Genomic DNA, 22,867 nt, shown 5'->3' on the forward strand with positions numbered 1-22,867 from the left:
ATATATATTAAATTAATAATTAAATGGGAGGTTGGCGTTATAAAAAAGCATTAAAATGGATTTTAAAATCAGTTGATTTGATTTTAAAAATAAAGAAATTAACAGTCTCAAAAATTAAAATGATGAACGCACCACCAATGAAGACAAAATTAAAGCAATATATGAGATATATTTCCCAAGTATATTCCATGACATTGACAATCTAGGTGAAATGGATGAGTATTTAAAAAAATATAAATTGCCAAGATTAAAAGAAGAAAAATAAAATACTTGTATAATCCTATGTTAGAGAGACATTGAATAATTTTTTCACGACACAAATATGCTTTTGATATCTAAAGCAGGGAAAACAAAATAGAGAAAGTAAGTTATTGATCAATTTAGCTAATAAATATTGATGCCAAAAATAAACACTAGCAAAGAGACTATCGTAATATATCACAAAAACTGTACACTCTGACCAAGTTAGATTTATAGAAGGAGTGCAGGATTGGATCAGTTTAGGGAATACATAAACTTAATTAGTCATATCAATTCAAAAAACAACAGGTATAATATGATTATATTAATAAATGCAAAAACTATTTTTGACACAATAATACTCAATGAGTATTAAAAACATTAGAAAATATAGGAATAAATTGATCTTTTCTTATAATGACAAGAAGTATCTATTGCTAAATGATCAAAGAATAGGAATTGGGAGTTTTCTGAAGAAATCAAATAACAATAGTTATATATATCTTAATGCTCTATTTCACTAGCAATTAGAGAAACAGAAATAAAGACTATTTTGAGGTATCACGTTATAACTATCAGGTTGACTGACATAATAAAAAAGGAACATGACAAATGCTAAAGGGAATGTAGAAAAATAAGTATGCTAATGCATTGTGGGTAGAGTTATGAACCTGTCCAACCATGCTGGAGAACAGTTTGCAACTCTGCTGAAAGGGACATAAAATTCTGCATACCCTTTCATCCAATAATAGTCATACTGGATCAGTATCCCAAAGAGGTTAAAGAAAAAATAAAAGTACCAAAATGAACAAAAGTACTTATTACAGTTCTTTTTGAGGTGGTAAAGAACTGGAATTGAGAGGATTCCTGTTAATTGAAAAAATACTGAACCAGTTGTGGTTTATGATTAATAGAATACTATTGTAATATAAGAAATTTTGAGGGGGACAGTTTCAGAAAAAAAAAACACAGAAGACTTATATGAACTAATGCAAAATGAAGTGAGAACCAGGAGAACATTGTAAACAGTAACAGCAAAATGATAAGAATGGTGAACTGTGAAACACTTAGCTATTTTGATCAATACCATGACCTAAGATGATTCCAAAGGACTAATGATGAAATATGCTTTCAACCTCCAGAGAGAAAAGAAATAAATTCTGAATTCAGATTGAAGCATATTTCCAAAAAAATATGTAGTTTTCTTTTTCAAGAGAAACATATTATTTAGAACACAAATTTGGATATAAACGTATGTTAAAATATTTTAAATACAAATTATGTGTCGTAAAATCTCAGCCCATAGTAGTAGCTGAAGTAATAGCCTTAAAAAAATACAAAATAAAGATAAACTAGATCAATGTTATGTATGGTGTGGTTGCATTAGCAACTGCTCTTCAATATAAAGTATAATTTATGGCTTTTTGATCAAATTGAATATATATATATATACATTTATGTGTATATAAATTCTTTTATTAAGTCTTGGAAAATAATTGCATAAAAGTGCATGCCAGAACACTTTTAAAACATGCCTTTATTAAAATAAAAGCATGTATGTATTAACATCTACTTGCAAAAAGTACAGAAAATCATTATCATCCTTTTTCTGATCTTTCCTAACCATACCTACTCCTCTAAGGAGGTTCCACAGGAAAGTTGCTAGGCAACCTTTCCATTATGCTAATTTCACTAGTTCTTGCAATGGTGGTTGCTAGGAAACTTTCACTTTATTTCTTTCCATATGTTGGAACATGATGCCCACCTCCCCCAATCTGCTACTGCCCATCAACCCCCTGATGCTCTATATGAAACCAAGATTTCCCAGGGGTACAGAATGTGCAAAAATGAAACTTTATTATTCTACTAATTAATTTCTATGGAGAAAATGTGAAGCCTTCTCTTAAATTCCCAAATCATGAGATTCACAGAATAGCCCTGATAGGATTAAAACAGATTCAAACCATTAGTTACGTTTCAAATATGTAGCTCATAGTATCAGCTCTAAGCAGATGACTCCTACAGCAATATATCCAGGCTCACGTTCTCTCCTGAGCTACAGTAATGCTTCAGTAATGACTGTATGGATATCTTAAAGTGTGAAATTAAAAAAAAAACTCGTTTTTCTTTTCAAATAGTTTAAACATAAGCTTTCTGTTGGCACTTACAATGAGCAGGTAATAGTATTATATTAAATAGAGTTAAGTGACTTGCCCACAGTCACACAGCTAGTATGTTCCTGAGTTTCTATTTGAACTCAGTCTTCCTGACTCTAGACCAGGCACTCTCCACTGTGCCAAAGTGGATATTTGGCTTCCCTAAGAGCTCTTCCTATGCTATACCTGTGTTCTTAGGATCCCATGAAGGACCTAAAAATACCATAGAGCTTTCAGCAAATGGGTGATAAGAGAATTAAATATTAAGGTATTTTCACATTCTTTTCTGTTTTGCAAACCCTGATAGTAGGTCTTATATCTTAAGTTTTCATGATTGCTATGAGCTGAAATTTCTCTTTTTGTATAGGAATCAAGTTTACCTCTCATCTTTGAAATATCTGCACTTTCTGTCACAGTGGCTTATGTATTTTCCTTATCAATTTTTCCTTAATTATTTTTTTACTCTACTCTGATGGCTATTCTCCTAATACACTGTCTAATCCTTCTGTGATTCTTTCCTTTGCTTGCTGTACATTCTTGTCTTTCTCCTTAAAGTTTGGTTTCCCTCAAAGTTTTTCCATGCTCCTCTCCTCTCCCTTGTTGAATTAATCTGCTCCATTGATTTAAATATCACCTTTATGAAAATTATTCCTTTTGACCCCCTGATTCATTGCTTTGTGATTTAGTAATATATTTATGCCTAGTGGATATTAAGTTATTTAAGGGAAGAAAGGTATAGAGATGACAAAGAAAATAAAAATATGGCACATTTTTTTAAAGCTTCACTTCTATAGTCAGAAGACCTGGATTAAAGTCTTGCTTCCTGGTCTATAAAATAAGAAATTTGAGTAGGATAGCTTCTAACATCCTCTCCTTGCTGCTATTCAGTCTTTTCAGTTGTGCCCAATACTTTGTGACACCATTTTGGGTTTTCATGGAAAAGATACTGGAGTGGTTTGTCATTCCCTTCTCCAGCTCATTTTACAGGTGAGGAAACTGAGGCAAGTGAGGTTAAGTGACTTGTTCAGGGCCACAGAACCAATAAGTGTGTGATAAGCTAGTAAGATGAGTCTTCTTGATTCCAAGCCCAAAACTTCATCCATCGGACCATATGGCTGCCCTCAAAACAGAAAGACTAATAATTTTAGAAATATTTTACAAACCTGATATATAACATGTGAATATATGATATGACAAGTGATGAGTAACTTTAACTTTCTAAATCTGGCATTTCTAATAAAAGCATTACAATGGATAAGTTCTAGATTTTCCATAAAGATAATTTAATTGTACAAAAGATTGAGGGAATGAAAAAAGGAACTGCTATTCTGAACCTGATTTTGACAAATATAGTATCATGTGACTGTTAGCAGGATGGATAGGTAATCCATATGAGAATTGTAGCTTATGAATTTGCACAACAGGACTAGTAATGTCACTTTGCCATAGTTAACCTTCACAGAATTATATATTTTCACTTCTTTTGCTAAACTAAGAGAACCCATGTCATTGAAACAGTTGGAATCTCTGTGGCTAGTAATCCTAAGGATTAGATTGATATCTATAGGCTTCTAGTAGAGGGTAGGAATTGTGAACTGAACACAAATAATGGCTATTTAGCCACATAGGATAATTTCCTTGTTATATATAAATCTATTGCAGTTTCTTTAGTCCTCATTCCCAGCTGCTAGACAAATCCATATATTGGGCTAATTGGTACAAAATAGAATAGATTCCAGCTGATGTGTGTAACATGTAGGTATTGGGAATTCTTACCCACATCTAGAAGAACCTCTAAGCATGAGTGTGGTTAGGAATACCTCTGCCTTTGTTTTCGGGTTGGAAAGAACAATACTAATCAGAATGAGATAACCAGCTCTACCATACACATTTGCGTTGCTTAGATGACATTTCTATAAAAGGAAACTTACAACTTCCAAAGGCTTTGTGGTAAAGAAGGAATACAAATAAATAAGTAAAAAATTTATGTTTATGTTTAACCAGTTATCTGAAAACCAAAAGATGTTCTTAATAAAAGCTTCCTTGAACTTGGATTTCTCTATGACAAAATGCTTGAATAGTATTAAGCAGGACAGGAAAAGGTATGATATAAGGGAGTCATTGTCTGCCATGAAGGATGAAAGAATATTATTTGTGTATTTGCTGTCACTGAAGTAGGGGACGATGTAGATCTCAGAAGCAAATGCTGGGATGAATCATTCTAAAAGTTCCACTCTACTACCTGACACAAGAAATTTGAGCCATAAAAATACCAATGCTCTGAGTAAGGGAGAAATCTAGTAATATAGCTATATAATTAAATGAGAAAATGAAAAGATAAGATTGTCCCCTGAGGCACTGATATGTCTTTATGGTCAGTCTAGGGCCTTATAAAAATATTATTCATTTTCTTCCTTTATATAAATGTGCGTCCTTATTCTTTGTCTCATATAATGACATCCAAAGGCAAGGATCATTGGGACACATTTTATATTAGAGAAATCTGATATGTAACAGTATACCCTGAATGCATAGAACCTCAAAGACTGGTGAGGATTGCATGTATTAGTTCAATTTGACCTTTCACAGAAGTTTGGAAAAATTTTCTTCCATGTTGCAATTATGGCATTAAGAGGTGTTCCTTATTAAGTAATGCTAGAGATACCAACTAATAGTATGAGTAGTTCATATCTTCAGAAATCAAGTCAGAAAGTCCTTTACTATGTAAAAAAGCTAGAACAAATGCAATTTTAAAATTTTTCCCTCCCTGAATCCTGTAGGTGTAAACTTAAAAGGCAATTGGAGCTGGTACAAAGAAGGTTTCATGACCCAATTAAATGTTACTTTATATACATCTGAGTAATATGAAAAGATTACTCATGCCACATTTGGAACTTTTAAAATAACTTAAAACATTACTCAAATCCAAGTTTAAATAAGAAAAAAATGAAATGATGGCCCAGAAACATATTTTCCCTACTTTGGTATGCTCTAGAAGTTTCTTCCTTTGTCAATTGACTAAGATTGAGTAACAATGGCAAAAACAAATATAAAATAGTCATGTATGCTCATTAAAGTTAGCTGTATTAGTTCACTCTGCATGAAGAGTTCTACCCATATAAAAATAGCAATTCCACTATTCACACAATAATTTCATTTCTCTGAAAAATGTTGCATTCAAGATGTAACAGCCAGCTTCTGGGAGCCATTATGACTGAGTATTCAGTAAATTCTGCCACTCTTTCTTATTGACCTCAACAAAACCAAAAACATAGTATCCCAGGAAAAAAAATCCTAGATTAGCAGAGTCAGGAGAAAGATGGAGTGGTGTGTCAGCAAAAAAAAGGTCTCTTTCATTCAGGTAAAAGGGGAATACATTCCTGAACAGGAAGCATCACAGCAAGCTTGGGGCAACTTCACCTCAGCAAACCAATAGGAGGTCCTGATCCACTGTGTGATGGAGCACGCAAATGCCAATACCAGGACTCCCCACATGTCTTGGCATGGCCAGGGTAAGTGGTAGACCCCAGCTCAGGGAACTACCACCTGCACAGCCCCAGGAGGGAGAGTGTCTTCTAGAAGTCAAAACTTCAGGTACTTCAGAGTAGCTCCCAGCAGGTAGACATCTTTCATCAGATGCCTGGGCAAATAGGCATCCTCCAGCAAGAAAACCTCGAAGTGCTTCAGCAGAGGCCTCAGGAAATGCATAAAAACCCCACCTGGCCTTAGCACAAAACAGACACCACCACCAGGACTCCAACTCAGGATGTGGTAAACTGCCAGACACCTACAGCCAGCAGCTGCCAATACCTGAGGCCCCAGGAAACAGTCAATGACCAGGCCCCTGACACCCAGAACAAAAAATTTGGAACAATGCCATGCCCACTGTGCTCTAGCAGGAGAGCTCAGTTTTAAAAGTCAGGAAATAAGGCTATTATCACAAGTAAAAAGCAGAAACAAACATTTATCATAGACTTTTTCTATGGGGACAGGGAAGGTCAAAACGAAAACTCAGAAATGGGTAACATTGTCAATATATCTATATCCAAAACCTGAAAGGGGAATATGAATTGGTCTCACATCCAAAAAACCTTCTTGGAAAAGCTCGAGAAGGATTTTAAAAGTCAAAAACAGGAGAAGTAGAAGAAAAATTTGGAAAATAAATAATAGTTATGCAAGAGAAAGTCAACAGCTTGGAAAAGGAAGGACCAAAAAATTAGAGTTCAAAACAATTCCTTAAAAATACAGTTAGCTAAATGGAAAAAAATCCTCTCAAGAAAACAACTTAAACAGTAAAATTAGTCAGTTGTAGAAGAAGGCACAAAAACTCATTGAAGAAAACTCCTTAAAATTGGATTCAGTCGAATGGAAAAGTAGGTATAAAACCTAACTGAAGAAAATAAGTTGTTAAAAATTAGAATTAGTCAAGTAGAAGCTAATGATTATACGTGACATCAAGAATCAGTCAAACACAATGAAAACAATGAAAAAAATAGAAGAAAATGAAAAATACCTCTTTGGAAAAACCACTGACCTGCAAAATAGATCCAGGAGAGATAATTTAAGAATTATTGTTCTGGTGGGATGGAGCCAAGATGGCAAAGTTTACTTTGCTTTCAAGCAAGAACTTGTATGATCTCATGCCCCAACCACCTCCAAAACTATAAAATATAACTCTAAACAAATTTTAGAGCTACAGAACTCACAGAATGACAGAGAGAAAACAATCTCCCACTGAAGGCAGCTTGGCATGCCAATAGGAAGGGTCTATTCCACCAAGCTGGGAGCCAAGTACAGTCCCTCTTGGGCTGCATGGTCCCAGACCCTGGGCAGCCCTGACCAGCAGCACCAACAAGCAAGAGCAAACTTCAAGAGACTGAATCACCAGCAGCGGTGGCAGTTTCCAGATTTTCAACCCATAAATGCCAAAGAGAAAATAAAAGGAAAGTGGGGAACTCTGTTGGAAATGCGTGACAGAAGAGCACTCTCTGGCCCCTGCCCCCAGGGTGAGAGGTTGTAGCAGCAAGCACCCCAGTGTCCCGAAGGTGCCTGCTCACACAGGTTCTTGGATCTGCTTTGTTAAAGGAAAGCAACTCAAAATGGGTTAACAAGCTTACTTTAATCAGTCAGACATATATCATTTACCTTGTTCAGGGGAAAAAGGTCAGCACCCCAAACTTCAAAATATACAGACAGAATTATCAAGACATTAACAGATCAAGTAGACAGCTTTCCAAACTGTACAACCATTACATCCATACCCAGTCAACATCTGGGTTTCCACATCTGGGTTTTTCAAACCCGGGGGACTCTCAACAACGGCTTCCCAGAATTCAGATCAAATCACAGAACACTTCTCAAAGTGAGTCCCAAAACAAAGCTACACATCAGGGCTTATATAGCCTTCTCCTGGCTCAGAGAATGTAACAACCTTATTGACTCACTGGCCAATCAAGAAGTATCTACTGAAAAACAAGCCTCCCACCCCAGGCTTCAGGTGCACATTAGCCTAGGGGCAGGGAAGATCTTTAAGTTTGCATTTCCATTACAGAGGTGGTGGAGGAATGTTGTCTGCAGCTGCTGCCGTGTGGCTGCCTCTGGATCTCCTGGATTGCAGATCAACAGGGGACCACGTGACCATTCAGAGGGTAATCCTTCTTGCTGTGACCTGGTTGGATCTGGAATATGGTCTTGGGTGGTGATCCTGGGATGTGTGGAGAGTGTGCCAGAGCTTGGGGTGTCTGTAGAGAAGATGCCTTCCTCATAGCTCTGACAACATTTATGAAAAACCCTGTGATTTGGGACAAAGCTCTCTCCACTATTGAAGCAGAGTTCTACCATGACAAAGAGCTCAAAAGTCAAATAATTGGCTGGCAAGATGAGCAAGCAGAGGTAGCAGAATCAGAACATAGAATCCTTTTATGGGGACAAAAAGAACCAAAACATGGAACCAGAAGAAGTCAATGAAGTCAAAACTCTTGCATCAAAAGCTTCCAAGAAAAATATGAAATGATTACAGGCCATTGAGGAGCTCAAAAAGGATTTTGAAAATCAAGTAAGAGAAGTGGAGGAAAAATTGGAAAGAGAAATGAAAATGATGCAAGAAAATCATGAAAAGTGAGTCAACAGCCTGACTGAAGAAAATAACACCTTGAAAAATAGACTAACTCAAATGACAAAAGAGGCCCAAAAAGCCAATGAGGAGAAGAATGCCTTAAAAAGTTTGCCCAGATGGAAAAGGAATTTCAAAAACTCACTGAAGAGAATAATTCCTTCAAAATTATATTGGAGCAAATGGAAGGTAATGACCTTATGAGAAATCAAGACACAATAAATTAGATCCAAACGAAAGAAAGAATAGAAGGCACTGTGAAATATCTCACTGGAAAAACCACTGATGTGGAAAATAGATCCAGGAGAGATAATTTAAAAATTATAGGACTATCTGAAATCCATGATCAAAAAAAGCCTAGAAATCATCCTTCAAGAAATTCTCAAGCAAAATTGTCCTGATATTATAGAAGCAGAGGACAAAATGGAAATTGAAAGAATTCACTGAATGCCTCTTGAAAAAGATCCCTAAAAGAAAACTCCTAGGAATATTATAGCCAAATTTCAGAGTTCCCAGGTCAGGGAGAAAATATTACAAGAAACAGGAAGAAACAATCTGAGCACTGTGGAAACACAATCAGGATAATACAAGATCTAGCAGCTTCTACACTAAGGGAATGAAGGGCTAGGAATATGATATTCCAGAGGTCAAAGGAGCTAGGATTAAAACCAAGAATCACCTACCCAGCAAAACTGATTATGATGCTTCAGGAGAAAATACAGTCATTCAATGAAATAGAGGACTTTCAAGTATTATTGATGAAAAAAAAACAGAGCTGAAGAGTAAATTTGACTTTCAAATACAAGAAGAAAGAGAAGCATGAGAAGGTAAACAGGAAATAGAAATCATAAGGAACTTATTAAAGTTGAATTTTTTACATTCCTACATGGAAAAACAATAATTGTAACTCATGAGGCTTTTCTCATTATGAGGACAATTGAAGGAGATATATTCATATATGTATGTATGTGTACATACATATATGTATGTATAGGAGGGTGCATGTGTGTATAGATACATATGTAGGGGAAGATGTGGGGATGGACCAGGCGTCCATCAAGGATCAGCTGAATGAACCAGGGAGGTTTAGTTGGGAGAAGAGAAGACTTTGAGGGACATGAGAGCTGTCTTCAGTCATGTGAAGAGCTGGTATGTGGGAGGATTGGCTTTGCTCTGCTTGGCCCCCAAGGGCAGAACTGGGAGCAACTGGGGAAGACAGAATAAAGAGACAGATTTCACTTGAATGGACTGAGAAACCTCCAAACAATTAGAACCATCCAGAAAGTGGAATGAATGAATCGACAAATGAAAACACATCTGTTAAAGTGCATGTATATCTGTGTACATGTATAAACAGACAGAGGGCACAGGATCAGTTGAATAGGAAGGGATGCTCTCTAAAAAATAAAATTAGGAGGTGAGAAAGGAAGATAATGAGAGGAGGAGAAAGGGAGATACAGAATAGAGTAAATTATCTCATATAAAAGAGACAAGAGAAAACTATTACAATGGAGGGGAAGAGAAGGAATGTGAAAGGGAATGGATTAACCTTACTCTCATTGAATTTGGCTTAAGGAGGGAAAAAAAAACTACACTCATTTGGGTATCTTACACTACAGAAAAGTAGGGTAGAAGGGGATAAGAGGGGGGATACTAGAAGGGATGGCAGATTGGGGGAGATGCTAGTTAGAAGCACATAGTTTTGAAAAGGGACAGAGTCAAAGTAGAAAATAGAATAAGTGGGGAGTGGGATAGGGTGGAGAGAAATCTAATTAGTCTTTCACAATATAACTACTATGGAAACATTTTGTGTAACTACACATGTACAACCTATATTGAATTTCTTATCTTCCCAGTGGGGGTGGGTGAGGAGGGAAGAAGGGAAAGATTCTGGAAATCAAAGTTTTAAAAACAAATGTTAAAAAAACGTTTTTACATGCAACTGGTAAATAAGATATACAGGCACTGGGGCATAGAAATCCATTTTGCCCCAAAAGAAAGTTAGAGGGGTTATGGGGAAGGGTAAAAGAGAGAGGGGAAAGGGTATTCAGTATGTTTGCTATCTTGACATGGGGGATAGGAGAAAGATGAGGAGAAAATTTGTAACTCAAAATATTGTGAAAATGAATGTTTAAATCTAAAAATAAATTTTAAAAAAGGGAGAAAAAAGGATTATTGGTCTACCTCAAAGCCATGATAAGAAAAAGAACCTCTGCAGCATCTTTCAAGAAATTATCAAGGAAAACTTCCCTGAAGTCCTAGAACAATAGTGTAAAATATATCCATTGAAAGAATCCACCAATGATTCCTGAAACATACCAAAATGAAAATACCAAGGAATAATGTAGCCAAATTACAGGATTATCAGATCTAGAAGAAAATGTTGCAAAAAGTCAGAAATAAACAATTTAAATATTGTGGAATCAGAGTCAGGATCACAGAGAACAATAAAAGCTTCTACATTAAAGACTTGCAATATATTCCACAAAGCAAAAGAGCTTGAATTGCAAAAAACAAACAAACAAACAAAAGAAAAACTGTCAACTACTCAGGAAAATCGAGCATAATCTTTCAAGAGAGGTGATAGATATTTAATGAAAGAGGTGACTTCCACACATGGCTTTAGGGGCTGAGCTGTAGTGGCTGCTGGAAGTCTAACCTCCCTCAATTTCCCTCCTTGCTTTTCTCCCAGTGTTGAACATAACCATGTCCACCAATGAAAATGCTAATTCACCAACTGCCCAGCTTAATAGGTTTAAGAACAAAGGGAAAGACAACACTGAAATGAGGCGCCAGCATATTGAAGTGAATGTAGAACTGAGGAAAGCTAAAAAAGATGACCAAATACTGAAAAGAAGAAACATCTGCACTTTTCCTTATGATGCTACTTCTCCATTGCAGGAAAACCGAAATAACTAGGGCTCTGCACTTTGGTCTGTTTAAGATATTGTCAAAGGCATAAATCTGAAGGTTCAACTTCAGGCTACCCAAGCTGCTAGGAAACTCATTTCTAGGGAAAACAGCCTCCCATAGACCAAATAATTGAGGCTGGTATGATTCCAAAGCTTGTAGGCTTCTTGGGCAGGACAGACTGTAATGCTATTCAGTTTGAATCTGCTTAGGCACTTACTAGCATTGCTTCTGGAATATCAGACCAAACCAAGGCTGTGGTAGATGGAGGGGCTATACCTGTGTTCATTGCCCTATTGGCCTCTCCCCAGACTCACATCAGTGAACAGGCAGTGTGGGCTCTAGGAAACACTGCAGGTGATGGTTCAGCCTACAGAGACTTGGTTATCAAGTATGGTGAAATAGACCCTCTTTTAGCTCTGCTTGGATTTCCTGATATATCATCATTAACATGTGGTTACTTAAGAAATCTTACCTGGCCACTTTCATATCTTTGTCGTAACAAGAATCTTGCTCCCCTAATAGAAGTTATTGAGCAAATTCTTCCTACCTTAGTTTGTCTTTTGCATCATGATGATCCAGAAGATCTGGCAGATAACTGTTGGGCCATTTCCTACCTCACAGATGGCTCAAATGACAGGATTAAAGTGGTTGTGAAAACTGGAGTTGTCCTACAGCTAGTGAAACTTCTAGGATGTGGTGAATTGCCCATAGTGACTCCTTCCTTACTGGCTATAGGAAACATTGTCACTGGGATAGATGAACAACTCAGATTGTAATAGATTCAGGAGCACTTGCTGTCTTTCCTAGCCTCCTTACCCCAAAACCAATATCAAGAAGGAGTCTGCATGGACCATGTCAAACATCACGGCTGGCCGTCAGGACCAAATACAGCAAGTTATGAATCATGGACTAGTTCCATACTTGGTTGGAATTCTGTCAAAGGGAGACTTTAAGTCACAGAAAGAAGCTGTATGGGCTGTCACAAAATAATCAAGTGGTGGAACAATTGAGCAGATTGTGTATCTTGTCCAAAATGGAATTCTGAAACGTTTAATCAACTTCTTGTCGGCAAAAGACAGCAAAATTATACTGGTTATTTTGGATGCAATTTCAAATATTTTTTTCTGCCTGCCAAAAAACTAAATGAAACTGAAAAACTGTGTATCCTAATTGAAGAATGTGGAGGACTAGACAGAATTGAAGCACTTCAATCCCATGAAAATGAAATGGTGTATAAGTATTCTTCAAGCTTAATTGAAAAGTATTTCTCTGCAGAGGAAGAAGATCCAAATGTTGTCCTAGAATCTACCTCTGATGGCTATACCTTTTAGATTCAAGATGGCATGCCTGAGAACTTTAACTTTTAGATTTTACAGTCAAACTTTCAAGTCTTTTATGACATATTCTTGTTAGAATTTTGTCTTACTGTCTCTCCATTTTAAGATTTTTTAAATGTGACTTTTAATGTAGCAATAATACATACTCAAACAGTTTGAACTGTGTATATACTGTATGAAACCTCTATCCTCAATAGGGTTCTGATTTCTATGTGGAATTTCCTGTTTTGCAGTGTCCTGTAAATAAAAACTTAATTCCACACTTGGCCTGCCTAATTTATCACATTTTAAATGGGTGCTACCTTTTAGTCCAAGAAAATTGGGAGATTCTATTCCAAGGATCTGTGAATTTTGTATGTGGTTATTTCTTCCATAAATGGAGTTTGTAACCTCAAGAATGTAGTTTTTAAAGAGTTGATTTGGCTGAAAATCTGTGACTTTGTGGCTGGCCCAATGTAAACTTTTCTAAAACTATTCTGCTAGTCTTAAGACTAGCAGTTACCACTAGGCCAGGTTGATCATCCTAACCCAGCTTAATGTAGAATACAGCAGAGCTTGCATTTTATTCATAACAGCCTTTGTCAAATCAACATGATGGTAGATTCAAACTTCAGTGGAAGAGATGTTTGTGTTTCTATTCTGATTATTGTACCTTAGTAAACAAACAATTTCCAATGTGAGAAACTTATCGGGCATTCTAAAGTTCATTTTTAACTGTCTTTCTCTCTCCTCCCACCCAGATTTCCTTCCTTGCCATTTTGTACTATTGTCTCTTAATCTGTAAACACTCTTAGGTTTTAACTGCTATATAAATGTAAATTTAATCTCCACCAAAAAAAAAACATAGAAAGAGAGGACTTCCAAACTTTCCTGATGAAAAGCCTGGAGGTGAACAGAAAATTACATCTTCAAAAATAAGACTCAAGAGAAGCAAATAAGTAAACAGGAAAGAAAAACAATCAATCATGTTATTCAATAAGGTTAAGCATTTTACATTCCTACATGAGAAGATGATTCTTGAAACTTTTGGGACCTATATCTTGATTATGACATTTAGAAAGGGGTATACACAGAAAGTAGGCATTAGTTGACTTAAATGTAATAATTAAAAAAATTAATTAAGGGGTGAATAAAAGGATTGTACTGGGAGAAGAGGAAAGGATAAGTCAATAAAAGGCATATTACATCACATGTAGTGGCAGAAAGACCTACTGCTGCACAGGGGAAGACAGCGAAGGGGCGAGCATAGTTTAAACCTTACTCTGATTGAAATTTGCCTCAAAGAGGGAATAACATACACACTCAATTGTGTTTAGAAATCCATCTTACAATATAGGAAGTAGGAAGGGTAAGGGAAAAAAAGGCGGCTGATAGAAGGGTGGAGAGACTGAGGGAGGTAATGGTCAGAAGTAAAACACTGTTGAGGAGGGAAAGGGAGAAAGAAGAGATATAAGCATGAACAAGGGAAAATAGGATGAAAAGAAAGACACAGTTAGTAATCCTAACTGTGAATGTGAATAGGATGAACTCTTCCATAAAAGGGAAGCAGACAGCAAAGTGGATTAAAAACCATAATCCTACAATACATTGTTTACAAGAAACACATCTGAAGTAAAGAGATGCATACAGAGTAAATTAAAAGGCTGGAGCAGATAATATTAAGCTTCAACAGAAATTTTTAAAAAAGCAGGGTTAACAGTCCTGATCTTAGACAAATCAAAAGCAAAATTAGATATAATTTAAAGAGATAAGAAAGGAAACTATATCTTGCTAAAAGATTACCATAGATAGTGAAGTAATATCAATACTAAACATACAGGCACCAAGCAGTATAACATCCATATTCTTAGAGGAGAAGTTAATTGATTTATAGGAAGAAATAGAAAACAAAACTACAATAGGGTGGGACCTCAACCAATCACTCTAACAACTAGAGAAATCTAACCACAAAATAAAAAAGAAAGAAGTTAAGGAGGGGAAGAGAATTTTAGAAAAGTTAGATATGATAGACTTCTGGAGAAAAATGAATGGGTATAGAAAGGAATATATCTTTTTCTCAGTGGTACATGTCATCTACACAAAAAATGACCATGTACTAGGGTGTAAAAACCTCACAATACAATGCAGAAAGGCAGAAATATTAAAAGCATAATGATGTAATAAAAATTACATGTAATAAAGGGCTACAGAAAGGTACAATAAAAATTAATTGTAAACTAAATAATCTAATCCTGAAGAATGAATGGGTCGAATGATGGGGGGGTGGGGGAGGTGGAGTCAAGATGGCAGACTAGAAACAGGACCTCCATGCAGCTCGGCTCCCACCGCCGACAATACATGTAAAAGGGGACTCTGAACAAATTTTGGAGCTACAGAACCCACAAAATGACTCAGAGAAGCTAACCTCCCACTGAGGACAGACCAGCAGGCCAGCTGGAATTGGCAGAAATTGGCCAGCACAGCACTCTGGGAGCTGAGCCCAGTCCTACACCAAGGTTTTAGCTCCAGGGTGGGCCTGACCAGCCAAGAGCTGCTCCAGAATTTTCAACACATAGATGCTAATGACAAAGTGAGAGCTCAGTGCAATGTGGACTTTGGGACCCTGTAGTTGGTATTGCCTTAGCTTTTGCCCCTGGGGCAAGAAGCCCAGGCACTGCCATGTGGCAGCTTCACCTCCTGGCCTGCAGAGTATAGGGGGACAAAGTGACCAGTCTGAGGGGTAATCTCTGTTGCTTTAACCTGCTTGGATCTGGATTGTGGTCCAGGGTGGAGGTCCTGGGGTGTGCGACCAGCTCATCAGAGCGTGTGGAGGCTTCAGAGAGGGCATGCAACTAATACATCTGGCAGCTGAGAAAACCTCAGAGTTTGGAACGAAGCTCCCCTGTATGGTGGCAACATCCTACTGTGGTAAAAAGCCCAAAAGTCAAGTAATTGAGTGGCAAAATGAGCAGGCAAAGGAAGCAAACCAAGCAAAGCAATCCGACAATAGACTCTTATTTTGGGGACAAAAAAGGATCAAAGCATGGAACAGGAGGAAGAGAGTGAAGTCAGAGCTCCTCCACCAAAAGTTTCCAAGAAAAATGTGAGTTGGTTACAGGATATAGAGGACCTTAAGAAGCAGATAAGAGAAGTGGAGGAAAAATTGGGAATAGGAATGAGAATGCTTCAAAAAAATTATGAAATGAGAGTCAATAGCCTGATTGAGGAAAATAACACCTTAAAAAATAGACTAAATTAAATAGCAAAAGAGGCTCAAAAAGGCAATGAGGAGAAGAATGCCTTAAAAAGCTGAATTTGCCAGATGGAAAAAGAATCTTAAAAGCTCACTGAGGAGAATCATTCCATCAGAATTAGATTGGAGCAAATGGAAGCGAATAACTTTATGAGAAATCAAGAGGCTGTTATATCCAAACAAATGAAAGAACAGAAGGCAATGTGAAATATCTCATTTGAAAAACCACTGACCTGGAAAATAGATGCAGGAGAGATAATTAAAAAATTGTTGGACTTACCTGAAAGCCATGATCAAAGAAAGAACCTAAAAATTATCCTCCAAGAAATTCTCAAGGAAAAGTGCCCTGATGTTTTAGAACCAGAGGGAAAAATAGAGGTTGAAAGAATCCACCAATCACCTCCTGAAAATGATCCCCAAAAGAAAACTCCTTGGAATATTATATCCAGGTTCTGAAATTCCCAGATCAAGGAGATAATGTTACAAGCAGCCTGGAAGAAACAATTTGGATACTGTGGAAAGACAATCAAGGTAACTAAGGATCTGGCAGCTTCTACACTGAGAGATCGAAGGGCTTGGAATGTGATACACTGGAGGTCAAAGGAGCTGGGATTAAAACCAAGAATCACCTACCCAGCCAAACTGAGTATCATGTTTCAGGGGAAAATATGGTGATTCAGTGCAATAGAGGACTTTCAAGAATTCTTGATGAAAAAAACCAGAGTTGAATAGAAAATTTCACATTCAGATAGAAGAAGCAAGAGAAGTATGAAGGTAAATGGGGAAAAGAAATCATAAGGAATTTATCAAAGTTGAACTACTTACATTACTACATGCAAAAAGGATAATTGTAACTGATGAAGCTTTTCTCAGTATGAAAATAGTTGAAGGGAATATAAATATGTGTGTGTGTATATATATATATATATATATATATATTACATATATGTCTATATCGGAGGGTATATGGGCATATGAATACATATGTGAATGTGTGTATATATGTTTACAGGTATACATAGATACAGGGCACATGACCAAATTGAATAGGAAGGGATGATACTTAAAAGGTGAAATTAAGAGGTGAAAGAGGAATATAATGAGAGGAGATGGGGAGAGATAGAATGGGGTAAATTACCTCATATAGAAGAGGCAAGGGAAAATGGTTACATTGGAGATTAAGAACAGGAAGTCAAAAGGCAATGGGTCAACCTTATTCTCATTGAATTTGGCTCAGGGAGGGAATGAAATACACATTAAATAGGGTATCTCACCGTACAGGAGAGTTGGGAGGGAGGGGATTGAGAGGAGAGATGATGAAAGCGAGAGCAGGCTGGGGGGGAGGGAAGTTGGATGCACCCCCTTTTGAAAAGGGATGTGATAAAATTAGAGAATAGAACAAGTGGGAGGTGGGATTGGAGGGGGAGACATATAGTCAGTGTTTTACAATATACCTACTATGATAATGTTTTTCATTAGCTACACATATACAACCTATACTGAACTGCTTATCTTCCCAGTAATGGTGCGTGACAATGAAGGAAGGGAATGAATCTGGAATTCGAAGTTTTTAAATCAAATATTATATATATATATACATATACACTATTATTAATACTATTTTACATGTAATTGGGAAACAAGATATACAGGCATTGTGGCATAGAGATCCACCAAGCCCTACTGGAAAAGTCAAAGGGGGTATGGGAGAAGATATGGGAGAGAGCAGATTGGAGGAGGGGATATCCTGTGGGACTCCCATTTTGAGGCGGTGGGTAGGGGAAAAATGGGTAGAAATTTTTAACTCAAAATCTGATGGAAATGAATTATGTAAATAAAAATTTAATAAAGCATTTGAAAAAGAAAAAAGAATGAATTGGTCAAACAATAAATCATGAAGATAATAACTTCATCCAAGAGAATGATAATAATGAGACAAAATGCCAAAACTTAGGGGATGCAGAAAAATCAGTTCTTAGGGGAAATTGAGATCACATAACATAATTTTGTTAGAGACACAGACAGAATTTTGTTTGTTCGTTTTTTTCTCGGGCTTTATCAGAAGCACGTGAGAATAACCAGACAGTTAAAATATTTAAAATTAAAACCACACTGATAAAAATGGTGGGGGTAGTCCAAGGCTGCAACTCAGAATGTCAAGAAAGGTAATTAGGAAAATGGCCAAGGGACTTGAAATAAAAGAAGAGTGTAGACAAGAATCAATGTGTTTCAATAAAGGTTCTGGTTGTGCAAAGTAGGAGTTTGTTGTTAGGGAAGGAGTGATGGTTTGGGGAAGAACTGAGTAATGGAGGTATAGGAGTTCATGATAAGAATAAAACAATTTGGAGTTCATAGCAGAGAGAGAAGTAGAATGATAACAGGATTGCTGTCTGATAAAAAAAATTCAGAATTCACGCACGTGGAAGTGATACATTTGTGGGCAATAACAAGATCAAGTTTATAATCATCTCTTTTTTTTTTTTTTGCAGAGATAGAGTGGAAGTCATGAGAAGTGATAAGTTGAAAAACTAGGATCCTAAGGTGTTTACTGACGTATTAATATGTATGTTGACATCTCTAATACAAAGACAAGAAAGTGTTGGGGAAAAGAGGAAGACTACATCAGGCAATGAATTAATTGATAAAAAACGGAGAATTTATTAAAAGTTGTTAGATAACATCTACTAGAATCTTGATTGAATGTCGAATATATCCATTAATGATGGAGATTGTGTAAGTGGCATTGGGGAATAAAGAATATTACAACTACCATAAATTGAATTGTGAGTCAAAAGATATGAGTAAAAGTGCAAACAGGCCTAGAAATGGTTGCCAGGGTAGCTGTGTCATGAGGAAGGAGCAATATCTCCATGAAAACCATGAGATGAAACCAGTATGTATGGAAAAAAAAGCATAAGATGAAAACAAATTTGTCATCTATAGAACAGGCATTCCAAAGAGCATAGTGACAGAGGTGGGTAGATTTAGAATGGTCTTTGGTGAGTGAACAGAATGGAAATAAGAATCCAACCAAAGGGGAAGAATAGGTATTAATAGTTACAGCTAGAGATTTAGAATTACTGGGATTAGGAAAGTATGGAAAAATAGGAGATTTTCATCACTGATGGATGAGCTCAATGTATATTATCAATATATTCAGTGGTCTTGCCTGAGCTTGGAGATCTCTTCTGGTTTTAGGTAGCAGTGTGTAGTTGAAAAACTGGAAATAGATGAGGGGAGAGATACCTGTGCAGGGGCAGACTCAGGTAATGTGATTGATAGAGATGGAGTTGCGGAGGGGGAGAGGTGGAATGGAGTTTCTCTTTTTTCAAGGTTGGCTGAGGAAACAATGGTCCCATCTTCCTCCACGTGGCAAACTGAAGATTGTATAGGTCAGGTTTTATCATTTTCCATTAAGGCAGTGCATTCAAGGTATAAGGGTCCAAGTTTGTAAAGGTAGTTCATGAACTTTCTTGGCAGTTTTTGTGCTCATACATCTAGTAGACTTCAGTACTCATAATGGAAGGCCCCAATATACATTCTGAGCATATTTATGGCTTTCTTGGGCAGAGACTCAAATGAATCTCACCTAAAGAAGGACAGAGAAAATTCTTGTGTAAAATATGATTCTCTTTCATCATATTCTTTCTTTATGCTGAAATGAATTAACTTTGCTAACACACAAAAGGTTAAAAATGAAGTTTTCTCTAGAAGAATCTGAAAACACAATTTATTTCTGTTGTATTTATTTGTTTATTTATTTATCTGCCCTAGGTAAAGTTTGAAAATTATGGTCTCCTACATTTGTGTCTCCATGAGAACACTCATCACAAAATGAATACCCATGCTTCAGGGAGTGATAATTTGTTATTTTTGTCATTTTCCAGCATTTTAAAAGTTCATATTTATTTCTAAAGCTATATTTAACAAAGCCCTTTCCCTAATGGGTGAAGTATCTGATTACTTGCTTACTTTAACTAATTTAGTCTTTCCTTTCCCTACTCTAATCTTTCATTGAATTGGAAGAAGTCTGGGACAAGATTCCTAACATATTAGTATCATAACCAAGCCTTCCATAATATATCTGACTACTTTCAAATTCCTCCCCAAACACCTACCAGAAGGCTAAACATATAGTGGACATTCAAGAAACACTCATTCAATTTGACAATGTTTCATGTAACTAAAGTTTGGGAATTCGTTCTGAGGAAAGATTAGATACAGTAAGTACTATCAAAGTATAAAGATTCAAATGTCAGTAGAGATTCTTTTTTCTTCAAGAAAACATGTATTTATTTTTTGCTGTTTTTTAAGTTCCCTCTGTCAGCACAGAATAAAATCTTAAGTAGGTCCTTGGAGATAACTACTAACTATGGATGAAATGAGAATCTAACTAATAGAGGAAAATTGCTTTTTGTGCAAAGGACATTTTTTTAAAAGAAAGATTACATAAAGACAGCACAATGGATTATTAAATTGCCTAGTTGAAAGCAAATGATAAAAGGTGAAAAGATGATTAAATCCATTGTAAAATAGTAATCTTGTCTAAAGATTCAATGTAGATGGCCAGATATTCAGAAGGGTACATGATATATAACTGGATTCTTTTAAGTGTTCCTAAGTAAAAGAAAATGTATTTAATATGCTTCATAAAAATCGATGCTAATCAATATAATTAAACCAAAATTAGAAAGCACGAGTGGTGACACTGAAAATAGAAGTTCACACAGAAAGAAAGTGCTTAGAAAAGGCAACCAAAATAATAGCACTGCAAATGGCTGTATACTTAGCAGGTCAATAGGAATAAACTTTTCTATTAAACCAACTAATTTTTCTTTCCCCTTGTAGAGAAGGTATGTTTTAACTTCTCTCTGTCTCTCTGTCTCTGTCTCTGTTTGTCTGTCTGTCTCTCTGTCTCTGTCTCTCTCTCACAAATACACACACACATACATATAAATTTAACTCAATGGTCCAAAACCATTAATTGATTGAGTTGTTACAATATTAGATGCTTTACAAAATATCTCAGTTTGAAATACAACATAAGTTTAGTATCTGCCTTTATATGACACATATCTTTCTATACACATAATTAAAAATTGAATTTTTCATTTTTTATTGGAAATATGGGGAAAATATATTATTATATCAATTGATAGCCAATGAAAACTTGTATTATATATATACATATATACATACACATACATACACATGAGTATTTATATATATGTGTGTATATGTGTGTGAATATGTGTATGGAGGGAGAGAGAGAGAATGTATAAAGTCTATTTATATGAAAACATCCAGAAACAAACAAAACCTTGAACATTTCATTTTAAAAATCTGGTTTTTCATATATCTGATGTACCCCCCCCCAAAAAAAAAAAACAACAATCCTTAGAAACATCTGAACTTAGGGATAATATTCCCCTCACACACACACTCTCAAAGTTTTAACATAAATGCATACAATAATAAACTACTCTCACATATTTCTAATAATTAACTTATAATACAACATGATTATGTTTAATGTTAAAATTCTAAACAATGTTAATATACAGATAAATGTGCATATGTTCCAACAAAATGAATTGAAAATTAAGGAAGTTTATTAGAGTCTCTTGCATGTTGGGTAAAGTGTTAATGAAACCTTAACTCTAGCATTTGCTCAAAAATTGTATTGTATGAAGTGTAGATTATAACCTTCTCCTGTAGGTACAATACTATTATTGGGGAGATTACAGCTTCATTGAAGTAATGAAGAAAATTAAATATACCCCACAAAAGAAAACAGTCAAGCAGACAAGGACCAAAAAGAAGTATAAAGACTATGATTGGGAGTGGGACCAGGAAAGGGGCCAGTATAGGGAAAAGCCAGGACCACCATGAGGAAGAGCAGGAACCTGGTGCACTAAGGGTTTCATGAATTTCTTCCATTAAATTGGCCCTTTCCAGTATATTTTTGGTGCGGAGTTCTACCTGTCGAGAATTATTGATATACATGCAGCAGGAAGTGTTAGCTAGGGCACAGACACCTCCACTAGAGGCCAGCAGATAATCTAAGGCTATGCGATTGTCCAGGACCACATTGGCCAGGGAGTCCAGAGACTGCTGGATTTCCTGAAGGCTAAATGCAGTCTCTGTTGCCAAATGATGCAAGGCTACTGTCAGGTCCAGGGGGTGATGGGTCAAGGACTAGGAGAATGGTTGGTACTCAGCCTGAGATGTCACCTGCATCTAGGTTGCTGAGCCTAAAAGACAAATCTAGCAAAAAGACTAAACATATAAGGGGCAAAAAGAAGTGAGAGAAAATTGACCAGAAGTGGAATGAGTATGTGCTAGTATAACCCATTACTCAGACTATTTCACTGTCCCTTAAATTTTCCCATAGACAAGATACCTTATAAGTGTTTATTCTTTTTACTAACATAATTGTATTGCCTTTAACAAAAGAGGTTCCTGACTTGAATCTCACAGCTAGATAGTAGATATACATCCTTGTTTCACAAAGCTTGTTTATCCTCTGATTATATTAACTCTAGAAGAAAGAGATACTTCATGGGTCGGCCAGGTAGCACAGCGAGTAAGAGCACCGGCTCCAGTGTAGGGATGACCTGGGGATCAAATCTAGGCACAGATACTCAGCACCACACCCAGAAATAACTGGCCATGTAACCTTGAGCAAGTTACTTAGCCCCGATTGCTTTAAAAAAAAGAGAGATACTTCAGAAATTGAATCTTTTACATGTCCTTTCAGTTACAAATGTTAACTTTTGCTTAGATAATGGAATAACTACAAATTCAGATCAAAACAGCAAGATCTCTTATGCTTTACAACTCACTACGTTAATTTAGCAATAAATTTATCTTGCAA

The 22,867-nt window shown here is 36.3% G+C and overlaps 1 pseudogene; it reads left to right on the forward strand.

Annotated features, from left to right (window-relative positions):
• The first annotated feature begins 11,192 nt into the window (after positions 1-11,192).
• Positions 11,193-12,788, forward strand: LOC138145622 (importin subunit alpha-1 pseudogene; annotated as a pseudogene).
• Positions 12,789-22,867: the final 10,079 nt, after the last annotated feature.

This window comes from Petaurus breviceps, unplaced genomic scaffold, assembly GCF_028583685.1.
Source record: "Petaurus breviceps papuanus isolate PSGF00001 unplaced genomic scaffold, PetGlider_PUasm1.0 90743, whole genome shotgun sequence".
Lineage (NCBI taxonomy): Eukaryota > Metazoa > Chordata > Mammalia > Diprotodontia > Petauridae > Petaurus > Petaurus breviceps.